The 15294-nt window shown below is 40.0% G+C and overlaps 1 pseudogene; it reads left to right on the top strand.

Moving 5' to 3' along the window:
- The first annotated feature begins 687 nt into the window (after positions 1-687).
- LOC103633887 (uncharacterized) lies at positions 688-4363 on the top strand (annotated as a pseudogene).
- Positions 4364-15294: the final 10931 nt, after the last annotated feature.

Below are 15294 nucleotides of genomic sequence, written 5' to 3'. Positions count from 1 at the left end.
CAAATGTGAGTTCTGGATCAGCGAAGTCCTATTCTTGGGTCATATTATAAACCGAGATGGATTAGCTCTGGATTGTAAGAAGCTAGCAGCTATTCTGATTGGAAAGCACCAAAAGATGTCCGAGGAATCAAGAGTTTCATTGGAATGGCTGGATACTATTGGCGTTTCATTGAAGGTTTCTACAAGATTGCCACACCAATGACAGCCTTGCTGGCAAAGAAAGTTGAATTCAAGTGGACCCTAGAGTTTTTAGAGTCCTTTGAGACATTGAAGAAGAAGTTGACGAGAGCACATGTGTTGATTCTACTAGATGTTCACAAGCCATTCTTAGTGTATTGTGATGCTTCATACACTGGTCTGAGATGTGTGTTAGTGCAAGAAGGGAGAGTAGTGGCATACTCGTCCCGACAGTTGAAGATTCATGAGAGGAATTACCGTACTCATGATCTGGAAATAGCAGCAGCGGTTCATGCTCAGAAGACCTAGAGGCATTATCTATATGGGCAGAAATGTGATATTTACACGGACCATAAGAGTCTCAAGTATATCTTCACCTAGTCAGAGTTAAACATGAGGCAGCGAAGATGGCTAGAACTAATCAAAGACTATGAGTTGGAGATACATTATCACCCAGGCAAAGCTAATGTAGTTGCGAATGCTTTGAGCAGAAAAAACCATGTCAACATGATGGCCGCTCATCCGATGCCATATGAGCTAGCAAAGGAATTCGACAAGCTGAGTCTTGGATTTCGGAACAACACTCAAGGAGTGACAGTTGAGCTAGAACCCACTACAGAGCAAGATATCAAGAAGGGCCAGAAAGATGATGAGAAGATCAATGAAATTCGACAGCTGATCTTAGATGGGAAAGGCAAAGATTTCCAGGAATTCGCAGAAGGCGTAGTATGGTTTTAAGTTAGGATGTGTGTTCCCAACATCAAATCGATTCGGGAACTGATCCTCAAGGAAGCTCATTAGACAGCTTATTCCATACACCCTAGCAGCAAGAAGATGTACGAGGAACTAAATAAAAGAGTCTGGTGGTACAGAATGAAAATGGAGACACCAGAGTATGTTTCCATTTGCGACAGCTGTTAGAGAATCAAGGCAGAGCATCATAGGCCCGCAGATTTGTTGTAGTCGTTGCAGATTCCTCAGTGGAAATGGGATGAGATTGGGATGGACTTTATAGTGGAAATGGGATGAGATTGGGATGGACTTTATAGCCTTCCTATATGTGCAAGTGTGTCAAATTTATCTTTAAATTGCCTAGAATCTAAAGCCTATGCTTTGATACCAACTGTAAGACCCCGGGATCCATAAACACCCCGGGATGCTACTAAACTACACATCTAACATTCATATATAAAATTTCTATAGCATCTCATTTGAAAATTGCATAAATGAGGAAGCAACAGAGTATAAATAGATATCATGATAAGAAAACATACTAGACATTAATAATCTACTAGCAATGGGAAGATAACCATAACGACATGAACTGAATTAGCAGTGCACACGACTAGTTAAAAACAAATATACTTTGACAAGAAGTTTCTAATTAAAACATGGCTGCGCCTAGGCAGCGTTATTATGAGAGTGAAGGTGGACGTGCTGCTACTTCCCTCATTCCCAACATGAATCAAGTATCTGCATTGAGTAATGCAAGAGTGAGATGACACGTCTCAGCAAGTAAAATAATATCAAAATATTTAACCACATAAGAACATTGCTTTACCACCACTTGATTTCACAACCTTCTTATTATGAAGGTGCAGGACGAATACAACGTACAACAGACCTAGTTACCACAATAGTAACTGTTGGGGGCCTTCGTCTTCTGAAGGTCCTCAAAAACATGATTAATAATGTTTCCCAAGTGTAATATATGTACAGGAACCTTCGGACTCGGAATAAAGCTGTACACAATATGAAAAGCATGGCCAAGACGAAGGTTGAACCAGCTCCGAAGCTATGCGCAACGGAGCTTCGGCTCAGCAGCAGAAAAAGGAACCGACTTAAAGGGAAAAAGGCTATCTAGTCCTCGCTGGATTGTCCCTAAGTCAATAGTAAACATAAAGGGCATGAATGTAATTTTACATAGGCTGCGCCATGTGCCTATAAATAGATGAACAGTACCCCCATACTGTTCACGCTGACTTGTATCCACTCGTGCGTCACGCTTGGACTTTTGCCTTCTGTCAAGCCGAAGGTACAAATGTAATTCAATATTGTTCGTGTTCATTTATGATGATATAATAAAGATATATTAAGGATATCATATAATTATTCATGCTATCCCTCATGTTTCATATGTTTCTTCTTTCATTAATATATACTGTGATGATGAAGGTACGTGCTTCATGACCTTCGTGTGAAGATCATTATATCCTAATGAAGATAATGCTTCAAAGGACGAAGGGCTTTAACAATTAACATTTTGTGTTGCCTTGTTCTTAACTCATAGCATTGAGAAAAAGTCCCCAACAGTAACATATCAATGTCACACTTCATATATACCTCATGAGTGCAAATGACTGCAAATGCAAGGATGACTTCTACCTTCATAACTCTAAGGATATGAAGTCGCATCGTACTCCTCCTCGGGCAATGTACCATGCTAAATGTACCGGTACAGTCGGACCATAAGATCACAACATAACTTCAAAATGCAAGATGGATGATACAACGTTTATGACATGCCACCAACACTTCACTACATATAACATGCTTCATAATAGAAACTTCAACTTCCTCAAAGACATGAGTCAACCACACATACCATTAACATTATTGACATATACCATCAATACTTTCGATCAAATAAAACCTCATCATAGAATTCCATGTTTAACACATGCAATACTTATGAATACTCAATGACAGGGAATAAGATATGTTGGTCCTTGTTCTTGGATGCTATACATCAAGAACAAAGCAACACAATTGTTAATGATTAAAGACCTTCGTCCTTCATAACACACTACTAGAGATATGCTTATTTAAGACGCACAATTTAAGACAGATATCAGTGCATTTTATAGAAGCGTCTTTTATCATATAATGATGAGTGAGGTAAGACGGTTCGTTGAAGATCCGTCTTTAATAAAACAATGTTTTGAGGCAGTTACATCGTAAGAAATGTCTTATATTGATTTAAGACGGATTATTATTGAAAACTGTCTCAAATAAATATACCTATTTGAGTCATTAAGATCTTAAGAATTGTCTTAGATTTTGGTTAGTAAATTAGACACTTCTGTATATGAAACCATCTCAAATAAAGATATTATTAGAGTCGCCTAGACTATAAAGACTGTCTTAGATGTTAGTGAGTATACTAGACACTTCTAAATATGAAACTGTCTTTATATGATATTTCTGATAAGGCGTACTGTGAAAATCATAGTAATAGTGAATTTGACTTAGTTTGATGGTATATATGATATAAAATGTAACTTATCTCTGCAACTTGATATAGATGGTAAAATGGACTCACATGCGATTCAGTCATTAATGTAAACAAATCACACCTTGCTCTTGAGGGCATGTGTTCTCCCTTTTAGATCTAAAATATACTAGCGACTGCGAAAAATATTTTACCTTTCCAAGGACTTAATCCTATTTCACGGTCATATTGTCTCATGTGCACTCTGGTAAGGTCTGTCTTGTTTCTTTCAACAAGCAAGGACTTCAAAATTATTCAGAGGTCTAAAAACGATATTAAATTATTCAGAGGTCTATACGTGATTTTTTTAGAAAGGGTTAAATTGTAAAAAAATCAGCCCCAGCATGTGTGATTTGTGGGCCGAAAGAAAGAAAGAGGCCCAAGCCCACCGACCAAGAGAGGTAACTGAGCGTCTGAGCGAAGCATCCGGTGTCTTCCCTCGTCATCCGCCGCCGCCACCGTGCCTGGCTTCGCTCATCGTCTCGCGGGCATCCCATGGCGGAGCATCGCGAGGCAAGGCCTCTCCCGCGTGTTCCTGGTGGCGAAGGCCTACTGCGTGATCCAAGTCATCAACGAGCACCTCTGCTCGGTCGCCTTAGTGCGAGGCGCCAGCATGCTGCCAGCCCTGAACCTGGCGGGCGACGTGGTGGTGATGGATAGGGTCAGCATGAGGCTCGGCCGGGTCACGCCGAGGGACATCGTGTTGATGATCTCCCCCGAGGACCCGCGCAAGTGGCTCGTCAAGCGCGTCGTCGGGATGCAGGGGACTCCGTCACCTACCTTGTCGACCCCGACAACAGCGACTCCTCCTCCAGAACCGTCGTGGTGAGTTGGTCACTACTGGGCTGGGCTAGGCTTTTGGGTTCCTACTGCTTGTTAGGTGCTGTCTCCGTGATCCGATTTGTGCTCAACTGATTGATGCTGAGCATTGTTGGTCTTAATGGAGTTTCAGTAGTTGTTTTTAGCGTCAGGCTTAGTACTTGTCAGTACATTTTACATGCTTCGGATTGAGATGCATAGGAATTAGGAGACATGTGTTTTTTGGTAATTGGTACCTACTTGCGCCTGAAACTCTAGTCTAGGCACCAAAGTCAGGTAGGTGTTTCTCTGAGCTCTACTTCAAAACTGTATTATCTGATGTCTGTCTGAGCCACTGGTGGTGTTGGATTGGATCAGTAATGAGATGTGGTGTCACTGACCCTAAAAATTAATCACTATTGATATAATTAGATCCTCAATGAATTAGAACTATGTGCTCGTAAAATTCTTGTTTCATGAGGCAGGTTGCACTTGTTCAAATGGGTTTTTGTATTAACAAACGATATGGTTTCAGATGATTACTCTGGGAGGTTCTTCTGAACTGGACTTGTTGATTACATGGACCCATTTTCAGAAGGTGTTGTTTTCAGTGTGAGGCCTACAAAGAAAAGTTGGAAAAACATTTCCAATATATCTTGTGGTGAGAAGGTATGCTCCATCCATGTAGTGTTGTGTTATTGTCTATTTAATATCCAAGGACATTCCACAAGAATAGTTTCATTCATTATCTGCAAAGTCATCCCTTATAGCTGTTAATGACCTATCATGTGAAGACATGATAATAACTTTGTGATTCTCACATTTGCAATTGCTAGTTTATTTATGAGACTGAATAAGAGTGTTACTACAAAATATTTGTCCTATCTTGGCAATTTTCTTTCTTGTGTAATCATAACCCAAATGTTTAGATTATTGATTAGCAGTTTATCTATGCATTATTCTGAGTTCATAGACAACAGACATGGGTGTCTTTCGATATTAACTTTCAGGTCAAAGGTCAGTTTTGTGGACAAGATCATGTACCACATGTCGACAGCAAGGAAATAAGTCAATGTACATGTTGTCCTCGGAGTCGCAATTGCTAGAAATTGGAGTTGTGCTCGTTCAACTCGATGGTCTGGCTTCCAGAATCAGTTAGGAATTAGATTAATAGGTGGACACTACTTATGTCAGAAATTATGGGAAAAATGAATACAATGAAGACATGGGCACACGCACAAGAACAATTTGCTTTAAAGTTCTTCTCCATCAGTTTTAAACAGCACCATTTGGAACCAGTTTGCTACTAAATTAGATCAGTGTGAGTGGTTAACCTGGCAACCTAAATAACCATTGTTTGTTATTACTGAATATAGTATCTTTTGCAACAAACAACACTAACAGAAGCTGACTTCATATGGTTAGTACATAGTACCTATGCGAGTATAGCACTATTAAACTTCGATGTTAAGAATGCAACATGAATATGTTAGGTAAACATACCTATTATGAGTACATAAACAATGATTAAAAAGAGATGAAACTGTGTCGTTTCCTTGCAGTGGTTTGGCACGTGGGTTAAAAAAAGAAAAGAAACTAACAACAACTGAGGAAAAAGAGATGAAGTTGTGATAAATGTTTAGTTCTATGGTCAAACTTTTGAACTTGTAGAAATGTATGGGCAAACCTAAATAGGTTTTGTTCTCTTACCGAGTACTTCATTTCAGGTTGGCAAGTTGTCGACTGGGGATACTCTGGACATGTCTCTCTAGGATGAGGAGGTGATACTGAGAAATGGAGCTACAATAAAGGATATGGAGGTATGCACTTTTTTCTCCCAAGTAATCAGTTCATGAATACAAGAAAACAACCTAAAAATGGAATTATGCTAGAATAACATTACTTGTTAAAAAACATCCTCCATTTATTCTTACTGTTTTCTATAAACCTAGGTCTATGATAGTAAGAAAGAAGGTAGCTAAAATAGAATTATGTAATAGAATAATGTTCGTACTTCGTAACATGTTATTTCTTACCCTCATTTACTGAAATTGTCTCTTCATGTTCATCAGTATCATTTGTGTTATCTCTAAGTGCTACATAAATGTACTACTGGAATTACTCGTGGATACTTTGGCTTATCTCAAGGTAGAATCTGTATACCCAGTTGTTTAGTTTGTGGCAGCATCGTCCTATCTAGCTTCACATAGTACTGCTAGAAGCACCCAGCTAGGTGAGCAACTAGAATTGTTTTTCACCTGTGTCTAAGTAGCTAGGACGTAATTAGATGGCGAGGTCTGTCTTATCGCGCCGCTGCTATCATCATCGTCATTTAGATCTGAATATGTCAACCATTCTTGGCCCCTACCGTTTATGGCACCACTTCCATTGATTGCGATTCTGGTTAGCTTTGTGAACTCAATGCATTAGAGCAAACCAAAACTCCACGCTCTTGCACTGGTTTTAGCCAAAATAGTTCTGTCTAGCTGCAAAATTTGATAACGCCATTTAATTTGGAGACTAGTATATTTATTCAACTCGTTTGTATTTAGAAGGATTTACTAGCAATGATAAGCTTGCACATACCAAACACGTACAAATGGAACACATTTGCCAATGACGTCTCGATGTTTTAGTTTTCCCCGGATGTGAATCGGCAAGTTCAATGTGTTTGCTGTTTATTACAGAAGTGGATAAGGCCGTTAGATGGGCTAGAAACCACTATCTGTCATCAACAACTCTTCCTTCTATAAGGGAGACAAGTTAATCATTCCCCATGAGAGGTATATCTACTTCACATCATATATTTTTAGAGAAACAATTAATATTGTTTTATTTGATTTTTATTTTGGAAGTACCTTGCTGCTAATGTTTTTTTTTATTTATGTGTAGTCTGGATATATCAATTGAGAGGCTGAAGGAACATGGTATAACAACTAAGAAATCCTCTCAAAATCTGAAGGTATTCAATCGAATAACTACATTATACATTCTATCTTTCTTTCCTAGGAGATAGCTAGTTTGACTTCAATTGATCCAGTGTAGCAAACTAAAACATATTGATAAAATGTCCTTAATGTTAAGAAAAGTTCTAAGTTTCTTGTTTTATTCCTTGCAGAAAATCGGGCAATATGTTTTATACTGTAGTTAAAATGTCCTTAATGTTTTATTCAATTAATCCAGTGTAGCAAACTAAAACATATTAATATTGTTTTATTTGTTCTGATGTTGTCCTGTGCTGAATATTGTTCTAACATTGCCCAAATTTGCATATTCTAACTTTGCTCATGTATTTTGAGCACATGAACAAAAAGAGCAGAACATGCGTATTCATCCTGTTGACCCTACTGATCTTTCGCAGGCTTGCCTTAAGTTAAGCTATCATCCTGCTGTCTAATCTGAGCAAATTCTCAGCAGGGAGGTCAGGTTGCAGTTCGTTCCACTACCGGGTACCCAAACGGCCACAGGGTAAAGGAGCCCCACCGGGCAGCACCACACAGGTGATAGACACTGCATGTAATGCCCCACCTGTGGTGTCTGACCGGGATGCGATGTTACCTAGCTCCCAAATGAGGCCTAACTGTTTGGTGAAATGCTTGGGACAAAGTGGCCAGCAAGAATGGAGCCATGGAAAATTGGCAGGAGGGGTGCGGCAGCGGCAACCGATGTATCCCTTGGACAATCTGGTTTTGACATGATGCAAATCAATATGCTGTACACTGTATTCCGCACTTGCACAGATTGTTTGGCTAATTACAAGATTATCTCAGTGTTTTGTTTTGGATTTAGAGTACACTTATGTATGAAATATTGATTGGTACTCATCTATATTATATTAATTATATTATTATTAAATATATGTGTGTGTATTTCTCTTTCAAATTATTATAATGTGGTATCTCAAATGAATATAAATTGAAGAATATATTGTTATTTAAGTCAATTTGTTTAAATCTTATTAAGACGGTTCTAAAAATGTCCAATATCGGTCTTCTAAATAAGACGATTTCTAAAACGTCCAATATCAGTCACCTAAATAAGACGGTTTTTATATTGCAAGCGTTTATTAATATAGAACATTTTAGACAGTTTACTAAATAACTTGTGACTTAAAATGTTCATATACTCGACGGTTGTTTTGAAAAAGTGTCTTAAATAAACATAATTTAAGACAGGTTATTGGACAAAATGACTTAAACAAATACCTTTTCTGGACGGTTATAAACTAACAACGTCTTATGTAATATCTTTTTAAGACGGTTTGCAACCATCTTAAATGTGGGATATCTTTTGCGACTCCATCAAATTTGGACACTTGAGAAACGTCTTAATAAGTGAAAATTAACCGTCTCATATAATAGGATCTGTAGTAGTGACATTATCTCCTTTCATGTATAATGATCTTCAGACAAAGGTCATGAAGGACATACCTTCATCGTCTCGGTAAATAAATATAAATGAAGGTACATGAAACACAAAAGAATGTAAATAATGATGATATATCAATAAATTATTTACATTCTCATTTCATAAACATGAATAATTATTCACAATATTTATATTTCATTGATACCACGGCTTGTCAGAAGGTGAAAGTGTGAGAGTGACACAAGAGCGATTATAGTGCAGCATGAACAGTACGGGGTACTGTTCATCTATTTATAGGCACGGGATGCAGCCCGGACAAAATTACATCCATGTCCCTGTTAACTAATTTAAACCATAATACAAACTACTAAGGTCTATATAGTCTTTTCCTCTTTAAGTCGGTATCGTTCTTCGCCTTTATCACAATACCAAGCCGAAGCTCTTTTAGTCGTAGCTTCGGCTTTGTCCGCATCATCTTCGGCTTATATCTTCATGTCACACCTGCCTTTGTACTGTCTTGCCAAAGGTGTTTTTGCCTAGAGGACCTTCGGCGGAGAAAAAGACCCCCAATAGTAGCCCCTTCACGATGCTAGATCGTTTTTCGTAACGATCTTGATCCACGAAAAACACGAAGGCTTCAGAATGCCGAAGGTCCAAAAAACACCTTCCCTAAGCTCGTTGCCGAGAAACGATTATAATATTCTAGACGCCGGACGGTCCACCGCTCAGTCAGTGCGAGCGGTATGGTGGTTCGCCTTCTCCCCCTATAGCACTATATAAATAGACGAGTTGGTGAGGAGTTACCACAGCATTCATTGCCATCGCACTGTTGCGTTGTTAAAAAATTTAACCATAGCCAAAGCTTTCTGGATTGCATTTTCAAGCAAACACTTCGCCACTTGAGATTAGCTTCGTTTCAAAAAAGCGTAAACACTGAAATGGCCAGAGTACGATCCACTGCTAGATTGTCCCGTGAGGGAGACGAGGCCGAAGTAACTAAGACGGCACCGATATCAAAAGTGATGAGGCAATTGGGTCTTGTTGTGCCAGAGGAGGCTGTTGCCGAAGGTAGCTCGATTGCTGAAGCTGAACAAATCGCAGTTGGAGGGAGTGAGAACGAAGATGAAGAGGATTACACTATTCTGATCCAGCGAAACCCAGCCACATTGAATTTGGTAAATCTACTGTGACGGCACGCGACATGGTTATGATGAAGAAATTGGGCTACTTTGGAGAGGTCGAGAGCAAACTTGTTCAATTTGCCAGGGAAGAGGTGATTCTAGATCCAAAAGACGACGAAGTCGTAGTTTTTAAAAGCTTCTTCAGGGCAGGACTTCATTTCCCACTGCATGAGATGATTGGAGAAGTTTTGAAAAATTTTGAGATATACTTTCATCAGCTGACACCCATTGCAATCGTTAGACTTAGTGTCTATATATGGGCCCTCCGAAGCCAGGGTATGAGTCCCAATGCCGAAGCTTTCTGCCGGGTGCACGAGCTGCACTACCAAACGAAGGCCAGAGCAGATGGTCTTCATGATAACTTCGGCTACTACAACTTTGTGTGTCGAAAGGATACGAAGGTCCTGGTCCTCAGCTATCGTACTAAGTGGCTGACTGGTTCGAAAAGTGAATGGTTTTATATGAAGGCAAACGAGAAAAGAAGGGAGAAGCTGATGACTATGGTCACGAGTCCATTGAAATTGAGCTTCGGCATGACAAGGCCCCTGTGCCACATGTAGCTTGGCCCTCCATGCGAGGTAGCCGAAGTAGAATTCAGAGTAGTAGCGACCGAAGTCAACACTAGAGATCTAGTGCAAGAATACTTGGCAAATAGAATATTTCCTACCTCTACTAGCTGGGGAATGCCTAAGAAGAAGGATGGGGGCAAAAAGAACGAACTTGTTCGGCTCCCTTACCCTTTTAAATTTGAGAAAGAATTCAAGAAGCGATGCCAAGAGTGGTTAGAAATGAATGAACAATGTGCAATGAAATTCTTGGCAACTACACTAAGAAGGAGGACCAGTTAATGACTGCTGCCTTCAGCACCCGGCCAAAACAAAGGTTGAATCGAGTGATGGACGCGTTAAATTTTGAATACCCAAACTATGAAAGGTTTGACAAAGGTGTCGAAGGGTTTAAAAGGAAAAGGATTGTCAGCATCCTAAATAGGCAAGCTGCCAGGCTAGTAAAGGAGGATGAGAATATTTTGAAGAAGGCAAAATCAGCTCCTGAGCCGAAAGCGGCAATCTCCAAAAAGCGGAAGCTTGACATGACTCCCTTTGCTGAGCCGAAGTTGGATGAGACAAGAGAAGAAGCTCCTTGAACGCCCTCTGCTGCCGAAGTAGCAAAAATTTGAAAGGTAATGACTGATTCCATGCCCATCAAGCTGTTAATTCCTGTGGGACCAGAACTGACGAAATTTTTACAGAAGAAAGATCAACCTTCGGCCGCAAAGGAGAAGGTTGAAGGTAAAAAGAAACAAAGAATTGTCAACATGATGCAAGCTATTGAGCGAACACCGCCTTCAGCTTCGGCGTCCAAAATGATGACTGTTGCAAGTGCCGAAACCGAAGCTGCTGCCGAAGCTGGAAAACTTGCGACCATAATGTCAGGAATTGACAAGCTCATATCAGATATGCTCACAGAAGAGACAGTTGTAATTGCAGAGGAGAACATGGCCACAGTGCCTGACAAAGGGAAAAAGTTGTTGATGCTTCTTTGGAAGAAAAAGGTTTTGACCTTCGGCACCTGGGTGGTCAGGAATTGTCCGAGGCAGATAAAGAGGAGCTAAAAGAATATGGAATATCTTGTGGCTATCAGCCGGGATCTATGCTCTTCGACGGGATTGACGAAGAAATTTTGGGATGTATTCGCGACCGCGCCGGGGCAAAAATAATTAGCACTCTGTCTAAGAGTGTTGGTTTCCCGAAGCAAGAATCTGACATTAGTGGTTACCTACGGCAACACATCGTCGGGAGCCTATTTTACTCCAATTTCAAGGTGAAATCTTTGCCTAGATTCTTGTTATCTTTGTGATGGATTAAAATATTCTAAACTTAACTTGTTTTCGCAGAGCATGTTGCTAAGCAAGGCACTAAGAATGCAGCAAGATTTCAAAGATAAGAAGAATGAAATAATAATTGAAGGCTTGGAGAACAAAATTAAAGATTTTGAAGCTTCTCTTGAGAATAAAGATTTCTTGCTTCAAGTAACCGAAGGTTCCCTTGCGGAATTACAAGCTGAAAATACTAAGTTAAACGAGGAACTTCTCAAAGCTCGAACAACTTTAAAGGAGAAATCAGAGCGCTGCGAGGAAGAAAGAAAAGAAAAGAACTGCAAGCGAAATCCGAAGCCGAAGCTGAGAAGAATACGAAGCTGCAGGAATCGCTGAAAAACCTTTGGAATAAGTGCTTAGAGTTTGCCATCTGCTGCATGCATCGGTTAAAAGGAATATTCAGCTCGGTTGGGGCCAGCTCTGAAGAAATTGCCCCTTCGGCTGAAGATATACCAAAAGCTTTCGAGCACATCGAGAATGAAGTTGATTCTCTCAACGAAGTTATAACTGGGCATGGTGATTTCTGTGCTCTGTTAGCTTCCCGTGGCACGGCTGCTGCATTTTTGAAGGCCGGATGCACGCATGCCAAAATAGTGAACAAGCCAAACTTTAGCCTGTCACCATCAGACTTAATCAATATTCCTGGTGAGGCCCGAAGCATTGGAAATAGATTTATTACTCAAATTTGGGCTAAAGGCAGGCGGGAGTTAGCTGGAAACGAAGCTCGGAAATTGCTTAACTCGGTACAAAACTTGTACCTGTTGTTTACCTTGATTCTTCTTTATTACCATTGCATTTACCTTATACCGTTGTCTGTCTGCAGGATGGCGGCACCGAAGATCAGTAAGCCGAAGCGCATTCCGAAGGTTGCTGGCCTGAAGCTTCTTTTTTATGACTTCCTGTATAGAGCTTAGGATCTCTTTGCATTATTTTTGCAAAAGATTGTAATTGAGAGCTGAACACAACAATGTACATATTTGTCCATACCTTGTAATATAATTTTACCTTTCCGTCCATGTATAAATTTCTTTGTTGTGGACGAAACCCACAGGTACAGCTTTAGAGTCAAAGGCGAAAAACACCTTCCCTTCTTTTCGTGCACATAGAAGCATTTCATTGTATAAAGTGCCTCTGTGTTCTTGTCTGAGACGAAGCTTCTTCATATTCAACGAAGCATTTTGTCACCAAAGCCGAACAACTCTTTCTTTCATATTATCATCTGTGCTTCATGTCATGATAATGATGATCCTACAAATGTCTAATGAATGTTTGTATGAATGCAAATAATGATGCGATGAAATATGCAAATGTATGACCTGAACACACACGAAACCATACCCAGACTCTGCATCCCCTTAGGAATGACTTTTGAGTCTCTTCACCTTCTATTTCGGTGGCATTTAAGCTCTGCATTCTCTTAGGAACAACTTTTGAGCTTCTTCACCTTCTATTTCGGTGGCATTTAAGCTCTGCATTCCCTTAGGAACGACTTTTGATCTTCTTCACCTTCTATTTCGGTGGTATTTTGGCTCTGCATTCCCTTAGGAACGACTTTTGAGCTTCGGAACTTACTCTGCGTGTCACTGAATCTCCCAATGGATTAGGCCCACCTATAGTTGTCTTTGTCCTAAGGACCTCGGACAATCCTGTAGATGCGCATAATCACTCGACAAGTTCGGTCATTTGTATCTTCCTTACATCGCCCAAGAGCGTTTTACCTGTCACACAGATATTACATCACATCGGAGGAAAGAATAAGCGGAAGCAGATTACAATGATTAATTTACATTCAGAATATATATAGAGAGAGTATTATTACAATACTGGGTGTTAGGAGTGCATAAAGTATTATTACAAACCAGGGAGGCAAAACACCCTACCGCACAAAAGCTTAGTGTTTTCAAACTGGGAGGCAAACATCCTCCCGCCTACGCGATCACTGATTCGACTCCTCTTTGGGTACCACCTTTGAACAGAAACAGCAGAACTCCGCTGTTTCCTCACCTACAACAACATGGGTTCGAAAACCCTGAGTACGGAGTGTACTTTCGCAAGTCTTACCCGACAAAGGAAAAAGACTCTCAAGGATATGCTGGCTTGAGGGAGTCAAGGTAAGGCTATCCAAGCATCAAAGACTCTATTTGCAGAAATGCTTACTAATAGTGGATCCTTAAAAATCTAGTTTTATTATCAGGTTAAGTCATTACCTGCATCTAGAGTTCTTTCTACCCTAGTTCAAGAACTTGGCCTACACTAGCCGTCTTTTATCACCCTGCTACGTGTAAGTCAGTGACCAAGTCTTCATGTCCGAGAAGTAACGGCGATCTGAATCGATTAAAACTCAGCTGAGGATCTCCAATCACATGACATATGTAGCACTTAACTCTTGCATATGTCAACTCGCCACCGGGTTTCTCAAGACTAGACCGGGTTCACGCCAACCGAGAGCACAGATACACCACTTTCCAGCCTCTTGCCACGGACGGTACACACTACTCTCGCCATCTCTCCACTCCCATTGCGTGTTGGCCTTTCTGGTATTGGTCTGCCCGGGGCAAAGCTTACCCATGACGAGGCATGTGACCAGTTAAAGGGTCCTCGGTCAGCAGGCCCACATCGACACGGTCCTTAAGCAACTTAGACAGAGAGACTATATCGAGACTTCCTTCTCGTGCAAGTCACCCGCCCGGTCTCATCTTTATCATTTACCATCCCAAATTTTGGTACCTGACAGAGGTACATCTTTTCCGTGTTGAACCCATCACGTCCATGATGGATCCATCACCAAGTTTTATTTTTGAAAACATCCCATTCCATCTGAAGCATCATCTTTTGTTGAAAACAAAACATTTTGTTTTCTAAAGCAAGACTAAGCATCAGAAAACTTTTTAATTAAATCAGGTATCAAGGAATGGTAATCAATTTCAAGGTAGGAAATGCAGTAATTGTGTAGCACTCAACTCCTATCACCTAATGCATCATTTCAAGTGATAAAGAATTTAAAACAACAAGGAAGGGGTAAATGCACCGGGGCATGCCTTGTGTTGTAGGGGACTCAGGATCTGTTCCACAAATGTCAAATTAGAAATTGTCCCCAAATAGGTGGAATTTCAGCTAGTGGTGTAACTTCCTCTTCAACAACTACTTCTTCTTCGTTTCTAAACATAACAATATACATACATAAATGCCCATGTGATGCTATGAACATGCAGTTATGATAGAACACATCAAGTTATATATTGAATATAACTTTCCTTCATGGTACTCTTAAGTCACTAGGGTTTCCTGGTTTAGTACCCTATTAGGGTTAGACATGTTCTACCTTAGGAAGCTAGGGTTTTGGGGTTTTGGGATGAAACAATGCCCAAAACATACCAAACTTTATCCAAGGGCTTTGATTATTATATTAAGCTTACCCAAAACGTTTTATGATTTTTGGAGCTACCAATTTAATTCTAAAATTCTAAAAGACTAGATTTAGGAATCATTGATTGCTAAATAATTCTTGGTTGGGACTAAAAATCTTGGAACTATTTTTATTAAATACTAGAGAAATTTAGGAGTCTAGTAAAATTGGTGCCATATTTTTATCAATTTTCTAGAATTTCATATAAATTTCTTAA

This window comes from Zea mays, chromosome 7 (assembly GCF_902167145.1).
Source record: "Zea mays cultivar B73 chromosome 7, Zm-B73-REFERENCE-NAM-5.0, whole genome shotgun sequence".
Classification (NCBI taxonomy): Eukaryota; Viridiplantae; Streptophyta; class Magnoliopsida; order Poales; family Poaceae; genus Zea; species Zea mays.
This window is presented reverse-complemented; position numbering and strand designations above follow the sequence as displayed.